The sequence below is a fragment of the Periplaneta americana genome, chromosome 13 (assembly GCF_040183065.1).
Source record: "Periplaneta americana isolate PAMFEO1 chromosome 13, P.americana_PAMFEO1_priV1, whole genome shotgun sequence".
NCBI classification, from domain to species: domain Eukaryota; kingdom Metazoa; phylum Arthropoda; class Insecta; order Blattodea; family Blattidae; genus Periplaneta; species Periplaneta americana.
The window spans coordinates 36797132-36824909 of NC_091129.1; the positions used below are offsets into that span (position 1 = coordinate 36797132).

Sequence of the window (27778 nt, forward strand, 5' to 3'; positions counted from 1 at the left end):
TTTTACAGAAATTACACTAAGTGACAGGATCTATCGAGTTTTGAAAAAAACCTGGAAGGTTTGGTAGTCTCTACATACGGTATGAATCAAGTTTTGGTAAATCTGATTTCATAGATCGATTCTGGATGTCGAAAATATATTATATCCGTATGTAACTCACTTTCGAAAAATTCTGCATCTATCGACTTTTGCAAAAACGCTCCTCATTCAAATACTGTTTTCGAATACCACCTGTACTACAATGAGTGTCTCTAAACAGGCTCCAATAATAATTATTTCTAACAAAATCACTTTCAAGAAAACCGTAACACATAGAAATAAAAAAAAAATACCAACAAAAGTTCATGATGATATAAACAACAAAATAAAAATTGTTATAAATAACATAAAATAAATAAATTGAGGCAGACAAACATAGAAATGAAAATTAAGTTACAGATTGTATTTGTATATCCTGGGATTGTCATGAAACAAACTACCAAGGGGGTTAACAAAGTCACACCACATGAGTAATGTGTATTATATCTTAAATTAGAGTAATTATTTATGTTATCCTTAATTCAGATTGTTAATAGACATGTAACGAACAAATACATAGAATTTCAAAGACAAGTACGGAGAAAAATAAAAATAATTCTAAAAATTCATCAGTGCAGTAATCCCATTACTCCTCTTGGTAGTAGGAGGGCTAATGGACAACATTACAAGATGGTTGTTGGGCCTAACATGTGTTTTTGGAAGATGTGTGTGATCAGGATAAACGCTGGATTCTACATACGGATGGAAAAAAAAGTTACTGACAAAGATTTCAATAGAATGAAAGGAATTAACACTACTAGCATACCCAGTATTGTTAGTGCAATGTGTCATGAGTCGATCACTGACACAGAAGACTTAACTCTATCCTGGTTTGCCAGAGTGGATGCGAATCCGCGTAGGTACCTGCAATTTTTTTCGCAGTATGCTTACTATAGAGTGAGGGTAGGCTAATTTATCTGTTCTTCAGATTTCAACATCTCTTTCTTGGGATAGAGTACAACAAAAAATTCGAATTTGTCCCAGATGAACATTCTCCTCAGATAAACATAGTTTTTCCCTGAATGTGAACACTATTTTACTCGATAAGTACCATCCGTACGATTCTGAATTTTACTCTTACCATTAGAGAAACTGATAAGGAATGATTTATCACTTTGCAGTTTTGAATAAAATTGTCGATTTTCTTGAAAATTAAATAAAAGACTCATATCTTTATTTCTGATGGATTTCATGTGTGATCTGCACAGATATGCATAGAGGGGAATGACTGACCTTGAGCACACCTCTTCGTCAGCTCTTAAGAATTTCAGTTGTCATGGAACAGTGGTCGACAGAACATCGAGCATTTGTTCTCGAGACGTTTTTAAAAACAATGACTCAGTGACTATTACTCAGTAACTGTTTCGCTGGCATTTCAACATTCATCAAAATGACAGTGTTCCAAGCTGCAATACCATACTGTTGTAAATGGCGAACTTTTGGGAAATGGCTTGCGCCATAAAGAAGCCAACAGGGAAACTGCGTACTGTTTGATCCCTGGAGAATGCTGACCGTGTACATTGCACTGTTCTTCGCAATCTTTAGCACTCAGTAGTAAAACACACATGTAACCTAGGATTTTCTGATTGCTCCATATTCAGTATTTTAATTCCTACAAAATGGTTATGGTGATGAGAGGAGTCGCAGGTTCATTACGATAAATGTTTTAATATTGTGAATAACAAGGTTCTAAACCATCTTCTCATGACAGATGAGACAAATTTCCATATGTGTGGTTATATCAATACTCAGAATTGCCGGTAGTGAGCACTGGAGAATCCTCGAGAGATGCGTGAAAGACTGTTATACAGAGAGAAGGTTGTTGTGTGATGTGTCATAATGTCTTTCAGAGTAATTGACCCCTATTTCTTTGAAGACGAAGAGAAAGCAGTTAACATACTTAAAACATTTCTTGCATCTGAGTCACCGCAATGTGGTATTGTATTAGAAGCCATGGGTCCCAGCAAAACGAAGCAGCTGATTACACTTCAAAGGATTCAATGAATGAATTAATAGAGATGTTTGGAGCCCGAGTTATCTCACACTGATGGGACATTCAATGGCCTCCAAAATCGCCCAACCTAAACATTTTTCTTATTTTAGTAGGTTAATTTACGATGCTTTATCAACAGCTTAGGTTATTTAGTGTATGAATGAGATGAAGGTAATAATGCTGGTGAAATGAGTCCAGAGTACAACATCGAAAGTTACCCAGCATTTGCTCATATTGGGTTGAGGGAAAACCCTGGAAAAAACCTCAACCAGGTAACTTGCCCCAACCGAGAATCGAATCTGGGCCACCTGGTTTCGCTGCTAGATGCTCTAACCAGTGAATAGGGATTATAAAGAATGGACACTTCGCGTCGGTACCTTTGATGTAGCTGGACTGATTTCAATGACCTTCAAGCCAGCTAAAGCGTGAGAATCTGCTTTCTCCCTAGAGTTGGCGCTGACATCACACCAGCTAGCAGTCGACACAGCGGAAATATAACACATATAATTAATACATCTAGGTACATTATGTTCTGAAATAAAATAAATTGGATCCATAAAATAATAAATCCGTCATTAACTGTAATGTCTAGACTCTAGAGTTCCTTTGTAATGAGAGTTGAGACGTTGACCCCAAAAACGATTAAAATATGTAATGATTTGATAGCGCTGAAAATGGAAAAAACAAAACTCTTACGAGAAGTAAAACCATATACCTATATTATATTATATACAAATATTAAACGAATTCGATACTTAATTTTATAAACTGAAACTTTATAAAGTAGTAGCCACACCAGTCCTAATGTATGGATGCGAGAATTGGACCTTAAATAGGGAAGATAAGAGAAAAATAGAGACTTCGGAAATGATATTCCTAAAATCAGTTGCAGGGACTACTCTTCTAGACCACAGAAAGAACACTGATATCAGAACAGAGCTGAACATATTTAACATGAACAACAGAGTAGAACAACAGAAGAGAAATTGGCATGACCACATAATTAGAATGGATGCAACGCGACAAATTTTGATGTAAATAATTATATTTCAAAATTACCTTCTTCGTATTAAATGTCGCAATATACATTTTAAATATCCAAAAATGTTCAATGTAGGTTATAAGATACAGCAAGCCATGCAATTACTGTGACTTTCCAATGGTACATTAATATGATTTAAATGTTCTTCAGCAATGAAATACTGCAGAATTTACCTGTGAACAAGTCCACATGGTTTCAAAAAGAAGACAGTGAGTACATTCAGTGCTGCTTTATGACAGCTCTTCGGAGAGTGTCTCATATTGAACAGTAACACGGATTGGCCCACATAATTGCCTGATCTTTCAGTGTACGATTTTTTTCTACGGGGATTTTTGAAGGGTCACGTGTATGTTAATTGTCCTCACACTTTAAATTAACTAAAGGCTAAGATTCGTAGCAACAATGTATCAATCACCATTGAAATGGTGCAGAGAGTTATGTCGAATTTGTGTTTACAAATGCAGGAATTTTTATGCAGAGGAGACCATTTCAGGACATGACCACTGCTGTAATTAGTGGGTAAGTGACATCGATTTAGCTTTCTGTCGACCATGTATACATATAAATAAAACTCAGTTCAAGTTGCATTACTGTCTTATTAAAATCTCCCATTCTGTTTGTAGCCAGACACACTGTGAAGAAAAAACAACAGTTCAGACTGATAGTAAGAGGCTTTTCAGTTAGTATTACAATTTTGAAATGGGAACTAACAGAGTTTGCCATTTTTCACAAATTACTCATGTCACTAGCATACCCAGTTCCCTTACAAAAGGAGAAACAGAAAAAAGACTAACTTTAAATGACAACCTCTGAAAAAATAAAGGAACACAATTTCTTTTTTTGAATCAAATCTCACTACTATCGGGCAAATACATGTAAAGAGTATTTGGAAAGCAACTTGAACTTGACAAATAGGTGTAACTTGTATAATGAAAGGGTTCCAAGTACCATGAAGGAAAATATTCAACATATACAGAACTTAATACCAGTTTCCACTCACCTAAGACAGACAGGTATGCATGAGGCATTTGTAAATAATAAAAATTCCTCCGACTCTGACAGGGAAAAAACTGCTAGACATAATATAGTTGTAAAGTAGGCACAAGAGAGAAAACTATAAAAAAACTGAGTCTTTAAATTCCGGTTGCAAAACTTGAAATTTCATTCAATTTAGAAAATTTATTTTTCTCAGCTTTATGTAAATGTTTTTCATTTCTGTCACAAGCGTAAAATTAATGTTATAACTTAGCAGCTCATTGTGCACCTAATGGGAAAGCCTATTGTGTCCTTTAGCATGAACTGTTGACCTGCAAATCAAATTCCAAGTGTTAGGATAAAAATGTTGACTTCTACTGTAAATAATAATTTGCTAGATGAGCATGTAATTGTTTGGTCAGATTCTTGCGTGACACAGAACAAAAATGAAGTGGTGTTAATACATTTTTGGCACAAAATTCGCAAATTACAGTGGAACAAAAATATCCCGAATTTGGATATGGAAACATTCAAGAGCCTGGTTCAATCCATGGTAAAACTGTATGGTTTCTTGAAAAACAAAAATATACATTCCGTTATGTCTGAATCATTTGCTCTGACATCTTGCTCAGTAACTAAAAAAAGCCATATGAAATAACTGAGATGTCATAAGGTAACTTCTTTGATTACAAAATATCTGCATCCACTGATTTCAATTTTTCTGCAATCACATTCTGCTCTTTAAAGATGTGGCCTACACTACTCGAAAGGACCAAATTTTTTTCCATACCCTATAAATTATTATTTCTGGAAATTCCTGTGCATATAAACATAAGATTGAACATGAGCAAATGTAGGCAAAATGGTGTTAATGTAGAAGTTTGAATCTCCGAAAAGTGCATTTTCTCTCATTAAGCCCCATTTATTCAAGGAAATATTCTAAACAGCCTAAATGCTCTAGCATTTATTAAAAAGAATAGTGTAAAAACAAGAAATGTAATCAACGTGTACTTTTTTCTACTCACTTTTTTTTTTCAAAGTGTACAAATTAAATGTCTACACTCAGTACATAATGATAATATTAATGACTGAATAACAGTACTTGAAGAATTCACTACTACCCTGCTGAATATGTCAAAGACGAAGTATTGGTTTGTTCCTTGTCCACGTCACATGACAATTTGCACAGTGCTCATTTGCTGATGATTATAGAACAAAACAATGCTGAAAGTGCATTACTAGCAACGCATATAGAACAAAAAGTTTCTCTATTTTTTTATGAACTAATAACTTCACCAGTATTTTATTTTAATATTCGCATCTATACTACTAAATGATAGTTACAATATATTAACATGGATAAATATATATTTATCCATGATATTAACATTATATTTTTGCTGAGAGAAGCAAAATGTGTGAAGTTAGTATTCTTTGCTTCTTCCTCTATTTCCTCGGAAGTTACTTTTGTAATGTACCCGACATATTCGTTACATTATTTCGCAATTTCACAGGCATGTTCGAGCCCTGACTCAGGTCAGCAAAGTCTCCCTTTTTAGAATTCTTAGGGCCGTGAATACGACGTTTTTTCCCTTAGAAGTCAGAACGTTAAAGGTGACATTTATTTGTCTTTATGGGTGTGTCACAATAATAATAATAATAATAATAATAATAATAATAATAACAATATTATTATTATTATTATTATTATTATTAGTACCTTACAATACAGTAGAACCTCTATTATCCGTGGTAATGAAGGTGATGGACTGAACGGTTAATCGAAAAAATCGGATAATCCGTACCATGAAAGATTTTGTAATTTCCTCCATTGTCTTGTATTTAACTCGCTATGTAGTGGATCAAAAGTTCACTAATTTAAATCTGGTTATAAACGACGGGTTTTTAAAGGACAAGGAAGTCCTTTGTAATGACTGTCTCAGGAAAGACAGGAATAAATGAGGTCTCATGTTGTAGATTTACATACTTTTCTACTCTTTATCCTTGTTTTTTTTTTTTATTAAATCGCGCAGTTGTAACTCCAATCTCGTATTCTGATGCGAGATGAGCCACATTTTTTTCTTTCTCGAACCATTCAATTATCTCCACTTTTTTTTCGATACTTAGCACAACACATTTTCTGTTAACACCCGTGGAAGACATTTTATATACAAGTTATATTATATAACGGAAATTCGAACAATAAACAATGCTGTGTAACGATAAAGGCTTGTAATAAAACACTATAGCAAAAACATAATATGTAGACCCTACTAACATAGTCTAGTATATAGTCACAAAACTTGAGCTGTAAGGGTACTAGGAACAATAGACTGTGTCGGTACTTTTTCGTATTGTCTGTAATGAGGCGGTAGTAGCGATAGTACCGATCCTAGTGGCTAGCAACTATCTATGGATGCATATTCCCTATGTATTGAGCTTCGTGTCTGTATATACTAGACTGTGCTACTAATATGATATACAAAACAGTACTTTATATATGTTATTTATTTCTGAAGAAAAAAAAAAGCGCGAGATATAGACAGTCGGATAATCTGCCAATCGGTTAATAGGGTGACGGATAATCGGGGTTCTACTGTACATTTACTACAAACAAATGCAATACAATAGCCTACATTTTTGTAGCAGGCCTACCAGTATATCTTTAGGCAATATCTCATAGTGATATTTTTATTACAGGTGTTTTTCTTGCAAATAAAATAAAAAAATGTCGGCAGCAAAAAGGGCAAGAATAATACACAAGACGGCCGATCCAAATATTCTCCTTCAATGGTTAGAAGAAGGTAAAGAATGTGATAATAACGAAGATGAAGATGAAGCTGAAGCTGAAGTAGTGTTGGAAGTGAGTGATCATGATTATGCTTCGGAACAAGAATGTGATGACGATAAAATAGTGATGATAATACTCCAGACACAGATCTGGTTTCAGGCAGGTTTTACACAGGGAAAGACAAACAAACAATGTGGAGTAAAATGAAACCAAATTTGAATGTACATTGATGTTCTGACAACATTATTACACAACTTCCTGGACCAAGACAGGATGCACGATCAGCAAATTCAGAAATAGAATGCTTAAGTTTTATTTCTTGATGATAATGTCATCTGTTTCATCACTGCTAGTACAAATATATAAGATAGAAAAGATAAGAGGAAAATTTGATCGGGAAAGAGACGCAAGACCTACTGATGAAATGGAGATACGAGCCCTGATAGGATTATTATATTTGATTGGAACTCTGAGCTGTTCCCGCAGAAATATTGATAAGCTGTGGGACAATAGCAAAGGGAATGGCATGGAAGCATACTACCTTACTATGAGTGCAAAATGTTTCAGATTCCTCCTGAGATGTTTAGGCTTTGATGATGTGAGAACAAGAGATGAACATAAAGAAATTGATAAACTGGCTCCAGTTAGGGAAGTTTTTAAAATTACTGTCAACAATTTTCAAAGATTTTGTTATGCAAGCGAGAATTTGACAATTGATGAACAATTCCTTGCATTTCGTGGGAACTGTCAGTTCCAGCTATACATTCCCAGCAAGCCCGCAAAATATGGAATAAAAGTTTTTGCTTTAGTGGACACTAAACCTGCTTACACGTACAGCACTGTAAGCACCACCTCTACACAAACGATTTACAAATCTATATCCACAAAACCCCTGACTCACTTAATGACGCAATAGAAAATCTTGAGGACCTTGAATCTATATCTGCATGGGCCAGAAAGTTTGGTTTGACTCTCAATGCAAGAAAATCACAAGCAATCCTAGTGGGACATGAACGTCTATTATGCAATATTACTCCTCCTCTTCCAGTCAAGTTTAACGACACAATAATCCCTTTTGCTTCCTGTGTTAAAAACCTTGGAGTTTACTTTGATACGCATTTAAACTGGAATAACCAAGTAATCTTATCAAAAAAGTGCTTTCTATACTACATTCGAAAATTCCTTCCGCTATCACTCAAGAAAATACTAGTCGAAACACTAGTAATGCCCCACTTCGATTATTGTGATTTTCTACTGACTGACCTCAATGTCAACCAGTCGCAAAAATTACGTGTTCATAATTCTTGCGTTCGCTTCGTCTGCGATGTCTGTCATGCTGACCACATTACCCATCCTTCCAAACTCTAAACTGGCTACGGCTTAACGAACGTAGAAATTTTCATTCTCTTGTTCTCCTTTTCCAAGTCCTTCACACTTCTACACCTACCTACCTTGCCTCCCGTTTCAGTTACCTATCATCATATCATAATCTCTTCACACACACGCAAAATAGCTGCAAACTAGCCATACCAACACATAAGACATCATCGTATTCATCATCATACACAATCTCGCTCTCGCGCTTGTGGAATACCCTACCCAGTGACATCAGAAACTGTCGGAATTTAGTAGCGTTCAAAAGCAAGCTTATTAAGCATTTTCTTACTGCATAGAGTAGGTTTATTTTGTATTTAATCAATAAAAGAAATGCTTCTCTCTTCTTAACTTTTACAATAAACTGTCTAGCTTTTATTAATCAGTTAATCTTTTAGTACTTTGATTTTTATTGTATCTGTAAATTTAATATTAATTGTAATTATAATTGTAATTGTATTCTTAATATTTTTAGTTGTAATCCCCTGGTAAAGGGGAAGAGAAGGCCTGATGGCCTTATCTCTACCAGGTTAAATAAATAAATAATAATAATAAAAATAATAATTTAGAAGTATATTTAGGGAAACAGCTTGAAGGACCCTACAACAATAGCAACTCTGCTGAGGATGTTGTGCTAAGAATGGTGGAACCAATTGCAGGTACCGGTAGGAATGTGACTGCGGATAACTGGTTTACCAGTATACCCTTAGCAAGAAAACTGCTTGGTGAAAAGAAACTGACTTACATAGGTAGCCTACTATGCGTAAAAACAAACGAGAAATCCCAAGTGAATTTTTGCCCAGCAAAGAAAAGACAGAAAATTCTTCAATTTTTCGGTTTCAGAAGGACATGACTCTTGTGTCCTACTGTCCAAAACGAAACAAGTCTGTCTTATTGATATCCGCATTGCATAATGATGATGCAATTGATGAGGAAACTGGTGACAAGAACAAGCCTGAAATTGTAACATTTTACAATAAAATGAAGATAGGTGTGGATATACTAGACCAGCTATGTATGTACTACGATGTGCCCAAATCTACTAGAAGGTGGCCTATGGTTGTATTATATAATTTATTGAATATATCAGCCATCAATGCACTATATTTGTACAAAACAAACAACAGCATGGGGAAAATAAGAAGACAGGATTTTTTGGAAAAGATTGCGTGGGAACTAGTCAAACCGCAAATGGAGAGAAGAGCTTCCATTCCACAAGTTCCGATAGAAATAAGAAGACGTGGTCGCCTTTTGTTGGGCATTGGTGAACAAGGGGATCCTTTACCTACTGAGAGACGCAATACCTTGGGTCATTGCTACGAGTGTGGGAGAAGCCACAATAAATCAACAAGAAAGTGGTGCCATAAATGCCAGAAATGGGTTTGCAAAGACCATTTGAAGGAAGTATGCTCAAGTTGTTTCAACAAGTAGTGCTCTTTTGTGTGAGATAACAGAATAGAAATTACATGTTAAAAAATCCTAAAAAAAAAAAAAAAAATGATGTGAAAATAGAACTGAAATATTGTAAAAAGAAAATTATAATTATTGCATTCTTAGAAAGTGCTTTTATGTTGTCAATGATATCTATTTGTTACAATCGTGTATACTTCAAACTAATGAAATACTTTTTCTCTTATAGTATGTGAGGACATAAAAAACAGTAGAAATTACCAATTTATAGTGATATCCACATTTTAACATTTTGTCTGTGCTTCAGTGGCTGGCCATGATAATGTCTTTGAAAAATATTGGAGTGCAAGAGGTCAAATGACTTTATTGTCAAACGCCTGGCATTAGAAAACAACAACATTTTAACATTGTTGAAAGTGTTATATTTGTGTTTAGGTAAATTTAGTACTAAATTATGACTATAAATAAATAACTCAATCATTTTCTCTCAGTTAAACGTCAGCATTTTTGATTAAATGTATATTTTAAACTTGGATTACACCTGTAATCCACGAGTCTTATTACGTAACAAACATGTGCGCACCTACTCAAGGGTTAAGAGACATGATGAGGACCGATAAGCTAATACATTGAATTAAGGATGAGCAGGGTCCATCTATGCTTATCTACTTAACAAATATTCAATATTAAAATACTTGTCACATTTGAATAGCTTGAACAAGCCATCTTCAGAAAATTATGCCTGAGAATATATATAAATGTAGATTGGTACATGTGTGTTATAAATTTACTTCCGCTAGTCAAGCAAACTTATGTAATGCCTATATAAATACAAAATTGAAAGTACATAAAACTATTGCAAACATATGGTTCAACAAGCAATGTTTAAAAAACAAGGTTACACCTAAATATGCCACTATTTAACTTAGAAATACATCTTTTGCAGCTAAAAAGACAAAGCAACAATTTCAAACTAAATGGTTAGAAAATGAGATCAAGTTCCTATACAACAAAAAACAGTACCTAAACCATAAACTACATGAGTTACACAAATATTTCTGTGAATCTCTTCTTAAAATTGCAAAAAAAGCACATTCCACGAGGAAAACCAAAAAAATACACTCCATTCTGGACAGAAAACCTGAATTTATTGAAACAAGATAGAGATAAAGCAAGAACCAAAGCAGAACATAGCAAAACACCAGAAGATACTCAAGATTGGAGGAAGAAGACTGTCATTCTTAAAAAAGCAATCATAACAGCAAAAAAGAACAGTTTCAATAAATTTATTGAAAATATTAATTACAGAACCGATAGTGCTAAAACATATAAATTTCTGAAGAATATTTCCAATACACAGGAGAATACTAGCCAACCTATTATTCACAATAACAAAACACTAACAGATAGTAGAGATATAGCAAAAGCATTTAATAAACACTACTCAAACTCTCACAGATTACATCCCAATATCAAAAAAACTGACAAATTTATCAAAAGAGAATTACATAAAAATAATAAAAACAATATTACTAGTACAAAACCTGAAATATTTCATCAAAATTTTACTTCCAAAGAATTAATTCTAGCTATACAAAATTTAAAAACCAAGAAATCTCCTGGCCCCAACAACATTCATTCCAAATTTTTTAAACATCTGGGGGAAAAAGCCAAGTCTGTACTTTTATCCATTTTCAATTTATATTGGAACACCTCAATTCCTGCAGCTTGGAAAAAAGCAATCATTGTACCAATTCACAAAAAAGGGAAACCTGCTCATGATGTTAATAGTTATCGACCAATAGCACTATTAAGCATGACAGCAAAAACCATGGAGTCCATAATCTCCAACAGATTAACTTGGTATTTAGAATCCCAAAATCTTTTATCACCAAGACAAGATGGTTTACGACAACTACACTCTACCAATGAACAAGTCATACGCCTCGGCCAAGAAATAAGACAGTTTTAACAAGAAAGAAGATACCTTGGCAATATTTCTTGACTTTCAGTTAGCATATGACTCTGGAGAAATAAATTATTACTAAAACTCCAGAAATTAGGTATCTCCAGCAATATGTTCAGATGGATATTAGAATTCCTTAGTCAAAAATTAATTGCCACTAAATTCAATAACTCACTTTCTAGTTACAGACAAATATATCGAGATCTACCTCAAGGCGCTGTCCTCAGCACAACTTTATTCAATATTTATATAAATGACTTACCCTCCCTATTAGAGGAATCAAACATGAAAACAGCACTATTTGCAGATGATATAGTTTTGTGGACTTCCGGATCTTACAGACATAGAGACAAAATTCAAAATTCTGCTCTTAAAGCTCTAAATCAACTACATGAATGGAATACATCAAATTTGACGACACTTAATTTAAGCAAAAGTAACTACCAAATATTTTCACTCGGTAAAAAAGAAAGAGAATTCAATATCCAATACAATGGCCAACACCTTCCTAGGACTTATGAATCCAAATATCTTAGAGTTATTTTCGATAGTAAGTTAACATGGAGCAACCATTTGAAATACATTTCTGAAAAAGCTCGTAAAAGATTCTCCCTTCTGAAAAGACTAGCAGGAAAGAAATGGGGATGCTCTAGGAATACTTTGAACACTACATACAAAATGTTTATATAGCCAGTGCTGACATACTGCGGAGAAATTTTAATTACTTCACCTTTCATAAACGACATAGAATATGTTCAAAACCAAGCTCTCAGACTCATTACTGGTGGAATCAAAACAACTCCAATAGATTCTATGAGATTCCTCACTAATATTAACAGCATCAAAATGACAATAGAAGAAAAAGCACTGATTCAATATGAAAAACTTATCAGACTACCAGGAAACAATTGGCATTCATACAGTCCTCTCTGTAGATTGAAAACTCAAAAAAGTTTCATATCCATTGTTCAAGAATTAAAAAGAAAATCAATATCCCGAATTTAAAAGAAAACTTACAAATTAAACCAAACCCTTTAACTCTATTAAATATAGAATATAATCTAAATTTAACAGAAGAAATACTGAAATCAGAAGTAAACACTGAAATACTGAAACAATTGTCTCCACAAAACTGGCTTCATTTATACACCGACGGATCCTTGATCTCCAGAGAACAAGGTGCCGGTGCAAGTGTTACGTGCTGTCTCTTCTCACTTCATAGATCTCTTGGATATGGAACAACAAGTTTTGATGGTGAAATCATTGCAATAAGTGAATGTCTCAGGAATCTTCTATGCCACATCCATAAATTTAAGAATGCAGTTATATTGTCAGACTCCAAAGCAGCTATGCTATCAATCGTCTCTAAACACACACCTTCATCTCAAACAGCAGAAATAACTACAATGCTCTCTCAATTAATATCACTCAATAAAAGAATTGTATTCCAATGGATACCATCCCATTGTGGAATCCTGGGAAACGAGAATGCGGATGCTTTAGCAAAGAAGGGCAGCACTGCTACTTACAGACCTGTTACTAAATCTACGTATTACTCTGTGAAGAGATTTAAATCTACATACTTAGACTTCAACAAACAAAATTTGATAACTCAATCCCAAGGGAAAAAATAGATCTCTCTGCATCAAAATCCACAGTCAATTCCCGATTTACCACGAAAATCGTCTGTAGCTGCATTTAGATTGGCAACAGGCCATGATTGTTTGGCCAAACACCTGCATAGAATTGGAATATATCAGTCCCCTAACTGCCCATTGTGCAACTCAAACCAAGAAATGGATTCGGAACACCTCAAAATCTGTGCTTCAGTGGCTGGTCATGATAATATCTTTGAAAAATATTGGAGTGCAAGAGGTCAAATGACTTTATTGTCAAACACCTGGCATTAGAAAACAACAACAACAACATGAGTTACATCTCAAATCAGCCCATACGTTGGAACCAATTTGGAACGATTCATATAATTTTTGTAACGAAAAGGTAGACAGAATTATGAGTCTCAAATATGAAACCTTGAATAAGAAACTAAATACCTTGCTGGATACTCAGAAACCATCTGTAAAACTTCTTTCCATCCCCTCAGCAGTGAATAATAGAATAATTAACCTCACCGATTTGCAGCTCACAGAAAGTGAATACAATATATTGCAATATGGATACAAATTCAATTACAAACATGCCAATCAAGAGAAAGTTCTTAGTACCTTAGCCATTGAACCCAACATATAATTACAAATAGTGATCATGTGAATAAGGATTACCTTAGTTACAGCTCAGCCGAAATCATTAATAACACATGAAATACCCTAAAACTTTAGAAGAATTTAAACAAGCTAAATGTAATAAGAAAAATTTATCTAATTTGCATCAGAAGCTACAACAGAAAGGAATTATAATCCAGAGTGATTTATATTGAACTGACACATTTCTTTCATTAATTGTTTCAAAACGAATTGTGCTAGCGACAACTTATTATACCTAAAATGTAGAGGAATTTTGGGAGATTATTTACCTCTATAGCAAATGTTGTCCGGCGTTGTCAAATCCGGAGATCTCGGTGGCCACAGGTTCCTGGAAATTATTCGGTCGTCACATAACCAGATAAATGGAACCATGCTTCATCTGTGAACCATGTGATGGACAATATGGCAGGATTTTGCACAATGAACGTCTGAAACCAACGACAATAATTCAATCTTTTATCCTTATCTGGTTCCTGTAGCTGATGAACAACCGTAACCCTATATGGCTTTAGGCTCTCTGACACATTGAGTAGGTGTACCCTGTCTCCTGCGACAAACGTCTTAATGATTTTTTGGGTGACTGCTCCAGTCGTGTTCTTACGTCAACAACAACTGTGGGAAGCCTAGATGAACGATGCTTGCCCTTTCCACTCACCAGAGATCCAGTTGTTTCCAATTTGTTCACCAGTCCCAGTATTGTGTTTCTTTTGGGAGGATTGCGAACACCAAATTCTCTCTGGTATGCCCTTTGAGTAGCTGTAATTGAATTCGTAATCCAGTATTGCTTCACAAGGAAGAGTCGTTGATTTAATGTATACTGCATTTTCACGTTGACACAAAATGTCGAAAACAGCTGTCAACAATAGAAATAAAACAAACATCTGCGCAGCTAGTGACAAAGAATCGAAACTCCAGAACATTCTGCTGTTGGTTTCAGACGTTCATTGTGCAAAATCCTGCCATATTGTCCATCACATGGTTCACAGATGAAGCATGGTTCCATTTAACCGGTTATGTGACGTCCGAATAATTTCCAGGAACCTGTGGCCACCGAGGTCTCCGGATTTGACAATGCCGAACAACATTTGCTATAGAGGTAAATAATCTCCCAAAATTCCTCTACATTTTAGGTATAATAAGTTGTCACTAGCACAATTCGTTTTGAAACAATTAATGAAAGAAATGTGTCAGTTCTATATAAATCACTCTGTATATAATATATTATAATATATGACATTATCCGAATTTCAATTTGGTTTTAGAAATAATCTGAGTACTGAAAATGCTATACTAGAGTCACATCTGACATAACTAAAGCTTTAGATGAAGGAAAGAAATGTTTAGGTATATTTTTAGATTTGAAGAAAGCTTTCGATACTGTTAGTCATGAAATTCTTTTAAAAAAGTTGGAAAACACTGGAATTAGAGGTATTGCCTTGGACCTGTTTCGATCTTATTTATGCGGTATATACCAACATACGAAAATAAATAATGCGATAAGTGAAAAAGAAACTGTCAATATTGGCATCCCTCAGGAAACCGTATTGTGTCCTGTGTTGTTCAGCATTTATATAAATGATTTGTTATTCTTAGATGCTAACATTATTAAAGTTAATATTTATTTCTTTGCAGACGATACTATTGTCATATTTAGTGGATGCTGCTGGGAACATGTTTTTAACAAGGCTAATATTGGCTTAAATTCAATTAAAAAATGGTTAGATTTTAATCTGCTAGCACTCAACATAGATAAAACAACTTTCATTCCCTTTTCTTTAAATAAAACAGGTCTCCCTACATTGGAAAATAACTATAATTTAAAAATTCATAGTAATAACTGTACAAATATCTACAATAATTGCAATTGTCCTAAACTATACCCATCAACTCACGTGAAATATTTAGGTATCTTCATCGATCAAAACTTAAAATGGAATTTTCATATCAACTACTTATGTCTTAAATTACGTAAAACTCTATACAAATTTGTTCAACTGTGTCGCTTTATGCCAGTAAAACTATTGAGAACAACATTTTCAGCCCTAGTTCAGTCTATAATACAGTATGGAATCATAGGATGGGATGGATTACCACAGAGTACAATTCGCCCATTAACATTAGTACATAAAAGAATTATTAAAATATGTTTACGAAGAAAACTTGATCATCCAACTCATCTCATATATAAAAAATTTAATGTTTTAAATATCAAGCAAATTTATATGTATACTATTTTGAATCACTACCATAAACATCAAGCTAAATTCATATCATCCGATCATGGCCACAACACAAGAAGATACAATATTTCGCTTCCCCTCATTGAACCAAAATGTAAGACTGAAGCAGGTCTAAGGCACAGTTCTAATTACGGTCCAAGATTATATAATGATTTTATAAAGAGGAATCCTAAACTAAAATTATTAAACAATACATTATTCAAAAAACAAGTGCTTGAACTGTTTATACAATTATAATCATGTAAATTCTTATTCTTTATTTTTTTTTTCTGTTACCTTAACAATGTTGTATTCTTAACTTAGTATGTTTATGTATACTGTAGGCTATGGTACTGTTGGTTTGTTTGTTTGCTTTTATTCTTATTCTTTTTAAACTTTATGTGTAATTACATTTAACAGTTTAATCACAGTTGTGATTATTATTATTATTAGGCTATTATTATTATTATTATTATTATTATTATTATTAGCCTATTATTTCATTTTTTTTCTTTTATCCAGTTTTCATTCTTGGTCACACCCGACCTCAAGGATCTTGCTTTTTCGGGTGTGACCCAGTTACATTGTATTTATACAATAAATTGTAATATGTAGGCTATTTCCAATTTTGCAGAATGTTCATATACGAGTATTACAATAATATTGTAAAATATTTGTTATTGTATTTAATTTTTACTTGCAATAAAAAAATCTTATCTTGGTTATCTTGGTTAAAATTATTCACACTAAAGCCGAGAAAAATGATGCTGTTGTTCTCATGACTAAGGACCAATATGTTGAAAAAACAAAAGAACTTTTCATTAATAATCATATTTGTGAACTCAAAACGGACCCCACAGATAATTTTCAAAAAAAGTTGAAAATAGCATTAAAGAATTCTCCCGATCTCATCCCGGCCAATTCGATTAATAAATTAGTCCAAATTAACCCTCAAGCACCCATTTTGAAAGCATTGTCTAAAACACATAAACCAGAGTTAGCAATGAGGCCCATAGTAGTCAAAACGCTCCCAACCGCAAAATTAATAAATTCCTACATAATTTTTTGAAACGCAACTTGATAATGGATAACAAATATACAGTCACAAATACTAGACATTTAATTAAGACACTTTCCAAATTAAAACCCTCAAAAAGAACTAAATTGTTATCCCTAGATATTTCCAATCTATATACAAACATTCCTATCGATGAGACCCTGAACATAATCAAAACAAAACTTGCCGATGTCCAATTAAATTCCACCTTAATAGACCAAGTGATTCATCTTTTAAATGTTTCTTTAAAGCAAAATTATTTTTCGTTCAACAACACTTTCTATCAGCAGAATAAAGGCCTGGCAATGGGTGATCCACTGTCTGGTTTTCTAGCAGAAATTTTCTTGCAGGATTTGGAAAGCAATAATGTGCACACCCTTTCAAATCAGTTCAACATCACTACATACCTTAGATATGTAGATGATACATTACTTTTTTATGATAATGACAACATTAATGACAGTATCACCAATTCTTTTACTCATTTACATCCGAATATAAAATTCACCTTCGAATCAGCTAAAAACCGGTCCATAAATTTTCTGGATTTACGTATATTTTTATAAAGAACTCTAAAATTAACTTTGATATTTTTAGAAAACCCACTTCCACCGACCATTCCATAAGTAACAACTCTAATCATCCTGAAATACACAAGTTCAGTAAATTTAGGTTTCTCATTGACTGTTATTGGTCCCTTTAAGCAAAACACGATTTAATAAAGAATATATTGTTAATTTAGCGAGATCCAACGGTTTCATTAAATAGATAACAAACTATTTCACAAACGTGAAAGCAAACTTTCACACAACCAACACACCACACATATGGTAAACTCTTCTACTGCTAAAAAAGATTGGGTTAGCATGACATACCTTGGTAAAGTTTCTAACCAACTCAGTAACTTCTTTAAAAAAACATGGCACTGACATAGCCTTTCAAACAAATAAACTAAATAATACCACTCCCAATAAACTAAACACCAATGATAAACATCAAAGCGGAGGCATATACATGTTGCAATGCAAGAACTGCCCACATAAATAGGAACTTTAAAACTAGGTATAGCGAACAAGTTGCTGACTTTAAACATAACAGGAGAAAATCTAAGTTCATCACTCATCTAATCAAGAAGGGCCATGAATTAACCAACATAAAAGAGGCTTTGCACATTATTCTCCCCTTACACAATAGGACATATATTAATGCAGCCGAAGATTTCATATAGCCCGGGCCTGTAATTTAGGCATACTGCTTTTGAATGAACAAATCCCCAACTTGCTAACCCACTGTTCAATCTGAACACACACACAACCCACATGCATGCTTGTTAGCCTATAACCAACCTTCCCCCCTTCCACATCAGCTGTTACCTAAGTTTAGTAAAATCTGTAAACGAAGCGTGCCCAACAGTTGTCTCTCTACCACCATTGACTATGGAAGTACCATCACCACACACATGATTATTGATTACTTCTTATTTTTCATAACCTAAGATAACGTTACCCAGACAAATTTATAATCATTTTACAACTCATTAAACCCCGCTCTAACTAAACTAATTTACAAACATCACTTAGATTAAACACAACTGTTCCGTGCGCTTGCATCCATAATTTGCTATGCGAAGTTTGTAACCAGATTTCTATATTTTTATATTAAGTTTGTTAAAGATTCAACAGTATTAAGATTTACATAAGTACACCTCATTGTTATTGTTTGTAACTTCCTTATTATGTATGTATTATATGGTCCACATTTTGATATATTCTCATTCCATATTACAGTTGAATTATCCCCATTCAAGACATCATTGGAGCTTTGTCACAGATGGTTCAGCAAATTGCAACTCAGGACAACATTTTATATTTTAATATTTTAACATTTTAATATTTTATTGACCACAGCTTATATAGCCTTTATTTTATCCACATTTTAATTAATTTGAGTCCACAATTGTTTACAGTAGAGGCTCATAATTAACTCATTGTTCACATTGTACTATATAACACGCATGTACCAATCTACATTGATATGTATTCTCAGGCATAATTTTCTAAAAATGGCTTATTCAAGCCAAAAACGTTCAAGCTAATAAAATGTGACACGTATTTTAATATTCAATATTTGTTAAGTAGATAAGCACAGACGGACCCTGCTCATCCTTAATTCACGAGAAGACCGACTACCACAGCTCACGGAGGATGCAGTCGACGCTGATCATCTTTTCCTGTCTGTAAGTCTACTATAAATAATAATAATAATAATAATAATTATTATTATTATTATTATTATTATAATATTATTATTATTATTATTATTATTATTATTATTTAAACATACTAATAATAACTGCCTTCCAAATAAACGCAAGTTAGTGTAGAGCAGTGTTTCTCAAACTATGGTCCATGGACCGCCTGTGGTCCTCGAGGTATGTTCTTGTGGTCCTTCAAAAAAGACAGAAGAAAAAATAAAATTCAAACGAATTGCATATCACACTATAGCTGAAAATCTCAGAGTTTGTAAATGACACATGGCAATCGCCTTTCACTTTTTCTCCCAGTACTAACATTTTATGAAGTTTATTTACCCTACCCGTCTATCGCCTTCCCACACTACTCTCAGCAACAAAAGATGGATTTAAAGCACTATGAACTTGGTGTTTCTCGTCATCTTTTCCGTGCACATCTGACGCTGTGCCTGTAACCCAGCTAGGGACCACCCGAATTCATAACATAATTCTTAACAAGTACTGAACCTTTTCATGCATTTATGACTTTCTTAATAGTTTTGCTGACACCCAGTCTGCACATTGAAATGGTCACATGCTGTACGTCGTACATCAATAATAGAACATGCAAAATTGCATCTTTGTTGTTGAAAATCGGACATGTTTCTGCCTTCATTTTGTTTATTTGTTTTTGCAAATGATATAAAAATTTTCTTCTATTAACATTAATTTAATTAGTGTCTGTACCATATGTAAATGCAAGGTAACAGCATAAGAACATATATGTACAAGTCTAACCATGTCAATTGAGAGGTTACGAGGACTAACAGCTTAAGTGCAAAATCATACTTTTGAGTAAACTGAAGTTGAAAATTACTATATTACTTTTTGTGTGTTCCTATGATATTCCATCAAACTTTAAAATATACATTATCAATATAGCATTCCTTAAACACAAAAATGTAACCAAGTAATGGCTATTATTGAACTACAATATTTAAAAAATGTTAATAGCGACTTCCTTTTAAGTTGTTAGTCCAAAGAACACCAATAAATGGTTTCTATCGAAGAATATTATGTAACATAAGAATATAAACACTTCTGTTAACTTTGTAATTTTGTATATATTATTTTCAATATATATTCCATATTATATGGAAGAAAAGACCGACTGCTTGGAGCAGTATCAACGCCGTCAGTGTCTGCGTATCTTTGGGGTGCCAGAGTCTGAGGGTGAGGATACTGACGTGATAGCAGTTGATGTCGCAGCCCAAATCAGTGTGGAAATGGAGGTGCACGACATCGACAGGAGCCATCGTGTGGGGAGGAGAGGAGAACGCCCACGACCAGTGATCATCAAGTTCGTGAGTTATAGGAAAAGAAGAGAAGTCTTTCTGAATAAGAAAAAACTTAAAGGTAAACCAATTACGATTAGAGAAGACTTGACTCAAGCTAGGTACAAACTGTTAAGGCAATGTATTGACAAGTATGGTGTTACCAGAGTCTGGACAATTGATGGGAATATCTCTGTCAAAACTGGAGATGTCACAAGGCAGATTTTTCGAGCGTCTGATATTCACTAGTTCTGTCATGTGACTCGCCTGCACTCACAAATTATTTCCGATTTTTATTTGCTATACTTCCTTTGATTTTGTGTTATTATAATTGATTTAGTGTTATTCTTATATTAACTGCAGTTTATCTGCAGCTTTAACATTTGTTTAGGCTCTCAGTATATATTATTTCATTTTTAATATTTTAATAATTAATATTAATAATAATTCATATTAGCCTATACTAATCTTAAAGTAGTTAAATTAGTTCTTGCAGTCCACTCCTTATACAGTTGTAAAATTCTATAAGTTGGCTAACCTGATTCTTGGAAATGTTACCCCGGCAGCCCCTGACAGAACGCTGGTCAATGACATTCACTCTTCCTTTCCTCCTGCCACTGCAGATCGTAACTTGCCCAGCCGCCCTGAGGCAAAAAGAGTTCTCACAAAAGCGTTTGAAAAACATTCCTCATCCCTTCATATTGCCTACTTGAATGCCCAAAGCCTTCCCGCTCATTATAACAAATTGCAGTCTATATTCTCTTCTTCATGCAATTTTAATTTCAGAATCTTGGCTGAAACCCACTCTTCTTTCCTCAATTGTTACTTTATATGGATATATATTAATTAGAAATTATAGACTAATGAGGCGTGGAGGTGGAACAGTTGCTTATGTTAGGTCAGACCTAAATCCCAAAGTTATATATGCATCCCCTGGAGAGTACAATGCCAAACCGGAAGAATTATTTATTGAAGTCACTACATGTTTCCAAAAATGTTTATTATGTGTGATATATCAACCTCCACATATAAATGATGTTAATCAATTAGAAAATTCACTAGTCAATGTAATTACGCATTATGAACACGTTGTTGTCATGGGTGACCTCAATACAAATTTACTGGCCTTAGATTCAGTACATACAAGACAACTAAAGACTATGTTCCAGGCGATTGATATGCAAATCCTTCCTCTTCAACCTACTCATCATACCCAGCATTCTGAAACACTGATTGACATTATTGCTACCAACAATCCAGAAAGAGTGTTAGCTCACGGGCAATGCCCGGCTTTGGGTATATAATCCCATGATATCTTGTACCTAGCTTATGCCATTAAATGTCCTAAGCGCAAACCAAAATTTATATCATATCGTGACTTAAAACGAATTGACCAGACGACACTGTCTACTGATGCACTACAAATCCCCTGGCATAATATTTGGACATCGTATTCTGTTGACGAAAAAATTGCCCAACTTAACGAATACATTCTTGGACTATACAACAAGCACACACCACTAATAAAGAAACGCACAAAGAAACCTGTGCCTTGGATGACGAGTGACATATGTGAGCTGATGGCGAGGAGGGATGAGGCTTACCGAGTGTACAGACGTGACAAAAGTGACTTTCTCTACAACCAATATAAACAATTACGTAATAAGACTACTCAGACCATTCGGAATGCAAAACTGAAACATTTTCATAATCTTTCCTCACAGGGCTCTAATTCCTCAAGGCTATGGAAAAATATACGGAACCTAGGGCTAGGAAACACTAGATGTGAAGCTGACGATATTACAATCCCCGTAGAAATCCTTAATGACCACTTTGCATCTGTACAGACAACTTGCATGAGACGGAAAAAAGAGTGACTATTAACGAGCTACGAAATACCCCACTATCGAATTATGAGAAGTTTCAGTTCTCGTATGTCACAGACCTAGACGTGGAAAGAGCACTTAAATCTATAACTACTCAAGCTGTGGGAGTAGATAAAATAAATATTAAATTACTCTGTATGATATCTGATATAATACTACCTACACTGACACACATATTTAATGCTTCACTTATTACTGCTAATTTTCCAAGCCTCTGGAAAAAAGCCCTTATCCGTCCTCTCCCCAAAAATAAAACTCCATCTTCTCCGGACGACTATAGACCTATTAGCATCCTTACTGCATTATCAAAAGTACTGGAAGGTATTGTACACAAGCAACTGACAGCATACTTAAACCATAATGGCTTACTTGACGATTACCAATCAGGATTTAGGACTGGCACCACAACTGCGTTACTAAAAGTCAATGAAGATATACGCGAAGCTACTGATGACAGTAAACTAACTTTATTGACTTTACTTGACTTCAGCAAGGCCTTTGATACTGTTGATATCGACCTCCTTTTATGTAAATTGAAAAACTTGAATTTATTGGATAATGCTGTCGCTTGGTTTCAATCCTACCTTCGTGATCGCCAGCAGTGTACATTAGTTGGTGATTTCTCTTCTGAATGGCGCTTCACAAAATCTGGAGTTCCTCAAGGGTCGGTGCTAGGTCCTCTACTATTTACGATATATATTAACGATGTGACAAAAACCATACAGCACTGCAGATACCACTTGTCTGCTGACGATTTACAAATCTACACACACTTTCGTCCTGGTGAACAACTAATACAGTGACCACAATGACTGAAGACCTAAACTCTACCTATCTGTGGGCACAAAGGTTTGGACTGAGGTTAAACCCAAGAAAATCACAGGCAATTGTAATGGGACATCGGTGCTTACTCAGTACAATTGACGACAAAACCATACGAAGATTGTCAATAAATGGGTCGTTTATTAAGTACAGTGACACTGTAAAAAATCTTGGATTATTAATGGATAGAGATCTAAATTGGAATAGTCAAGTAACTCACATCTGTAAGAAAATATTTTCATTGCTCCACTCTCTAAATCACTTACGAAACTGTGTGCCTCTTTCCATAAAAAGAAACATTATTCAATTGCTAGTGATGCCCCATTTTGATTACTGCGATTCTCTCTTGACAAATATAACTGTCAATTTAGCTGAAAGACTACAACGTGTTCGTAATGTGTGTGTCCGCTTCATCTGCAATACTCGTAAATTTGACCACATATCACCATCTTTTGAAGTTCTTTCTTGGGTCCGCCTAAAGGAACGTAGAATAGCACATTCTTTATCTCTTCTGTTTAGAATATTATTCACTTCTACTCCAAAATATCTGAGAACTCGCTTTAAATATCTTACAACGTTACGGAATCAACATCAGGCCTTATTATCCATTCCTTGTCAACGTACCCCTTTCTATTCATCCTCTTTCACAGTGTCAGTTTGTCGCCTATGAACTCCTTACCTCGTCATGTCAGGGATTGCCGAACAGTTAATCAATTTAAATTAAGAATTAAGAATTACATACTTTTACATGAAATTGATTTGTGTTAGCTGATTTTTTATAGATTACTCTGTGTGTGTATATAAATTGTCATTTAGGTCTATCATAAATTAGAATTAGGATATGAATTGTAAATAACTTAATTATGTATCATGTTTAGTTAATATTTCATTATAGCCCATGTAAGCTTGTTAATGTGCATGGAAATTATTTTTATTTTTAAGTATGACTTTTGTATTTTTGTCATTGTTTTATTATGTATTTTACTTCTGGTAGTGTGCAAGAGAAGGCCTAATGGCCTTAACTCTACCAGAATAAATAAATAAATAAATATATCTTACAAACATGCTGTCCACGTGTGGAATGTTCTAGTTTCGATTTATAATTTAAAGCAAAGTGGTTGGCACAGCTTGTAACATTAAATTTAATGGCATTTAAGCATCTCTGTAATATGACCCTCTTGCTAATCCATCACTCCTTAATGCAAGGAATGGTCAGATTAGCAAGGGTCTACTGTATTTCTCAACTTCAGTCAGTCATCCAGAGAATTTAACTTGGATAATAAAAACAATACACTAATACTTCAGGCTGCCAAATCATCTGTTAAATATAAGTGATATCATCAATGCTTAATGTTTTCGTAGGCATGAATGGTTTGATAACATTTACACTGGAGATATATACCGTAAGCAAGCCTAACATACATGTTCTGTAAATGTATTATAAAAGTCTAAAAAAGAGTGAAGGATGGTAATAACTGAAGCCCGAATTTCTAAGCAAAATGCAGATTCTTTTCCACACTTTTGAAGGTAAGCAGAAAGGTTATACTTCGTAAGACACACCTAGATAAGCAGTTTTAACTATGTTTGTTAGTCCTTATAAATGCTTTTGCTTACTTATTTTACTATTTTTAATTGAAACAGCATATTTTACCCAAAACTGTAATTTTAAAAGTGCATATTTCACTCCTAGCCGTCATATATCATTGATTCCATTTTTTTATTGGCTAATAAATAATTAACTTCAGTCGAATGCGTAAAAAAGCAATGCTAGAGTATGACCCAGGATGTTGTGAAATACTGCATAGTTATAATTAGGAGAGAACCTTGGGATTCCCTGCCAAGCTTCTGTGACTAGCCAGTATAAAGACGTGGATCTTCTTGTTTTCAGCGTGAAGAAAGTGTTTGTAAAGTCACCGATTAGAATTTAAAAATTTCGTGAACTCCTTCCAAATTTGTCTTGATCTCCTCAGCCAGTCTAACTCGATGGGGTACGTGGTTACAGGCTATGCAATACTATGTGGAACATTTCAGTGAAGTGAAAAATGTTTTCAATTTCCTAAATGCAGAAGATAGTATTACCACAGCCCACGAATGTTTTGCTAAAAACAGCATCCAAGAAAAGATTCAATACATCCATAACAAATTCTCCAAAATACCGGAAATTTTAAAGCAGTTGAAAACTCGAAATAATTCCTTGGAACATTAACTTTCTCTGATAGACGAAATTTCGGTAACATTATCTTCAGAAACACATGGGGTTGCAAAAATTGTGTTCGACAAACTCAGTCAGGTATTACAAAAAAATTCCGGTTACAAAACACTGTGTCAAATTTCTAAAAAGCTTTGTGGTGACCATTTTTCGTGCTTATTTGCTTGCTTATTTTACTGTTTGATTGTGCTTAGAAATCTGGGTTTTAGTAATAACCTTACACCTTAAACAAATTATATGCCACTTACTAGGCCTATATCCCTGGGAAGTTCACATACAACTTCCTTATTTTTTGTGAAAATCATCTTTTTTTTTACAAATCTGGCAACCCTAGTCTTAAAAAACAAGCTTTTTTCCTTAGAAAAAAAAGTTTCCTAATTTAAATAATGAAGGACTTATCACAGATTGCAGGTTTTAGCACAAGTTTCAAAAGTAACCTATTTTTAATACAAAAATTTCACAACTCTGAAACCATCACATATGGTCCACCAAATTTTGCTTAGTGATAGAAGTTTTTCTTGGACAGTAAAATTAATTCATACAGAACACTTTTTGTTCGAATGGATAATACTCAAAATGATTTTCAGATTCAGAAAAATCGAAGTAAAAGGATGCTTTTAACTAACAATTCTTAAAATTCAAATTTGATGCCAACTGACCATCTGGGCATTTCTTAGCATTCGACAGGCATTGATATCACTGTTCAACAGCAAAATTCGAACACAACTGGTACTTTCTGGCTCACTGGAGGAGATCTTGATAAAGTTTTGTGGAAATGGATCGGAACAGTGTGTCTCAAGATATTAAATGCATTATTGTAGGAATGCAAAGGAGTTCCTAGAGGCAGATAGCTCCAAAGTTAGGACTTGTGTACAAAAAAACTGTAAAGAAATTACTTCAATGACATTGAGACTAAAAATGGCTCCCCTCGTAAGATGAATGGGAAGGTTCTGTTTCTTAGGAAGAAAGCCTTATTGTCCCTTTCCTCGAAGTTCGTATTTTCCTGCCACAACTTTTAAAGTGAATTCCCTTACTGCATGAGGCTATCACAGTATTAGGAGATGACATCATACAGAAAAGGCATATAATCTCTCTTCTTCTTTCCCTCCCTCCCTCTCCTGTTTCCATTCACTCTCAACCATGAGGTGTGCTTTGTTTGAAACAGTCGTATTTTTCTATTGTACGGAAAGATAACACAGACAGAGATATCTTTCATTTCAATCCTTGTGCGAAACTTATTTAAAACTGGAAAAATTCAACTTCGTTTTAGTTAGAATACTTACTTCCACTTGCTTGACATGTTACAATTGGACATCATCGGAAAAATCGATCACTGTTCAATGTAAAAGATGGACTTGTTTACATCAAGCATAATAGTTATTGTGCATAGATAAAAGAGAACCTGCAGAGACTCCGAATTGCTCCCATACATAATTTAAGTCTTATGATAATGATACTGATACTGATAAAAATAGCAAACTAACTCAATTCTGAAAATTCTGAAGTTAAGTTATATATACCACACCACATTTGATATACCGATATCTCTTGAAGCCAACTAATTTACCAGCCAGAATAAAACATATAAACAACAACTGTATGTGACGTCATAAGATGAAGGTAACACTAGTCATTCGAACATTTCCTTTCATACTTGTCTTGCAATTAACCATGTATGTTTGTATTGTACACAATTAGAATTGCATACCTTAGCTAGCTCTCAGACGGAAGCAAAATGCAACAAGCAACTAGCAATATGCAATATCGCTGATTTCGGTATATTTACATTGTAATAGGTGTAGACTCTCACACTGGAGCAACTGATATTGGCTTTGCAAAAAGGCTGCAATCTCTGAACGATACATGTTGCTGGTGATACAGCAAGCATGTTCAAAAGCAATGTGTATCACTTAATTAGAGCAACATTTCTTCTAGTGGCACTGACCTGTAAAAAGTTTGAGCTTCAGACTCCAAAACATCTGCTACAACAATCGAGAAATGTCTCACAATTCTGTTAATTTCAAATTTTCAATGTTGTAGAATTAGTAGAAAATTACCCATGTATTTATACTCAGGGCGTAAAAATACAGTCGAAATGTGGTGCCAACCACACGACTTCATTCTAATG

At 34.2% G+C, this 27778-nt stretch overlaps 1 protein-coding gene across 1 annotated transcript in view; it reads right to left on the minus strand.

Annotated features, from left to right (window-relative positions):
- The window catches only part of LOC138711803 (uncharacterized), a 342343-nt gene that overhangs the window by 46562 nt on the left and 268003 nt on the right, over positions 1 to 27778 (minus strand). The window lies entirely within an intron of this gene.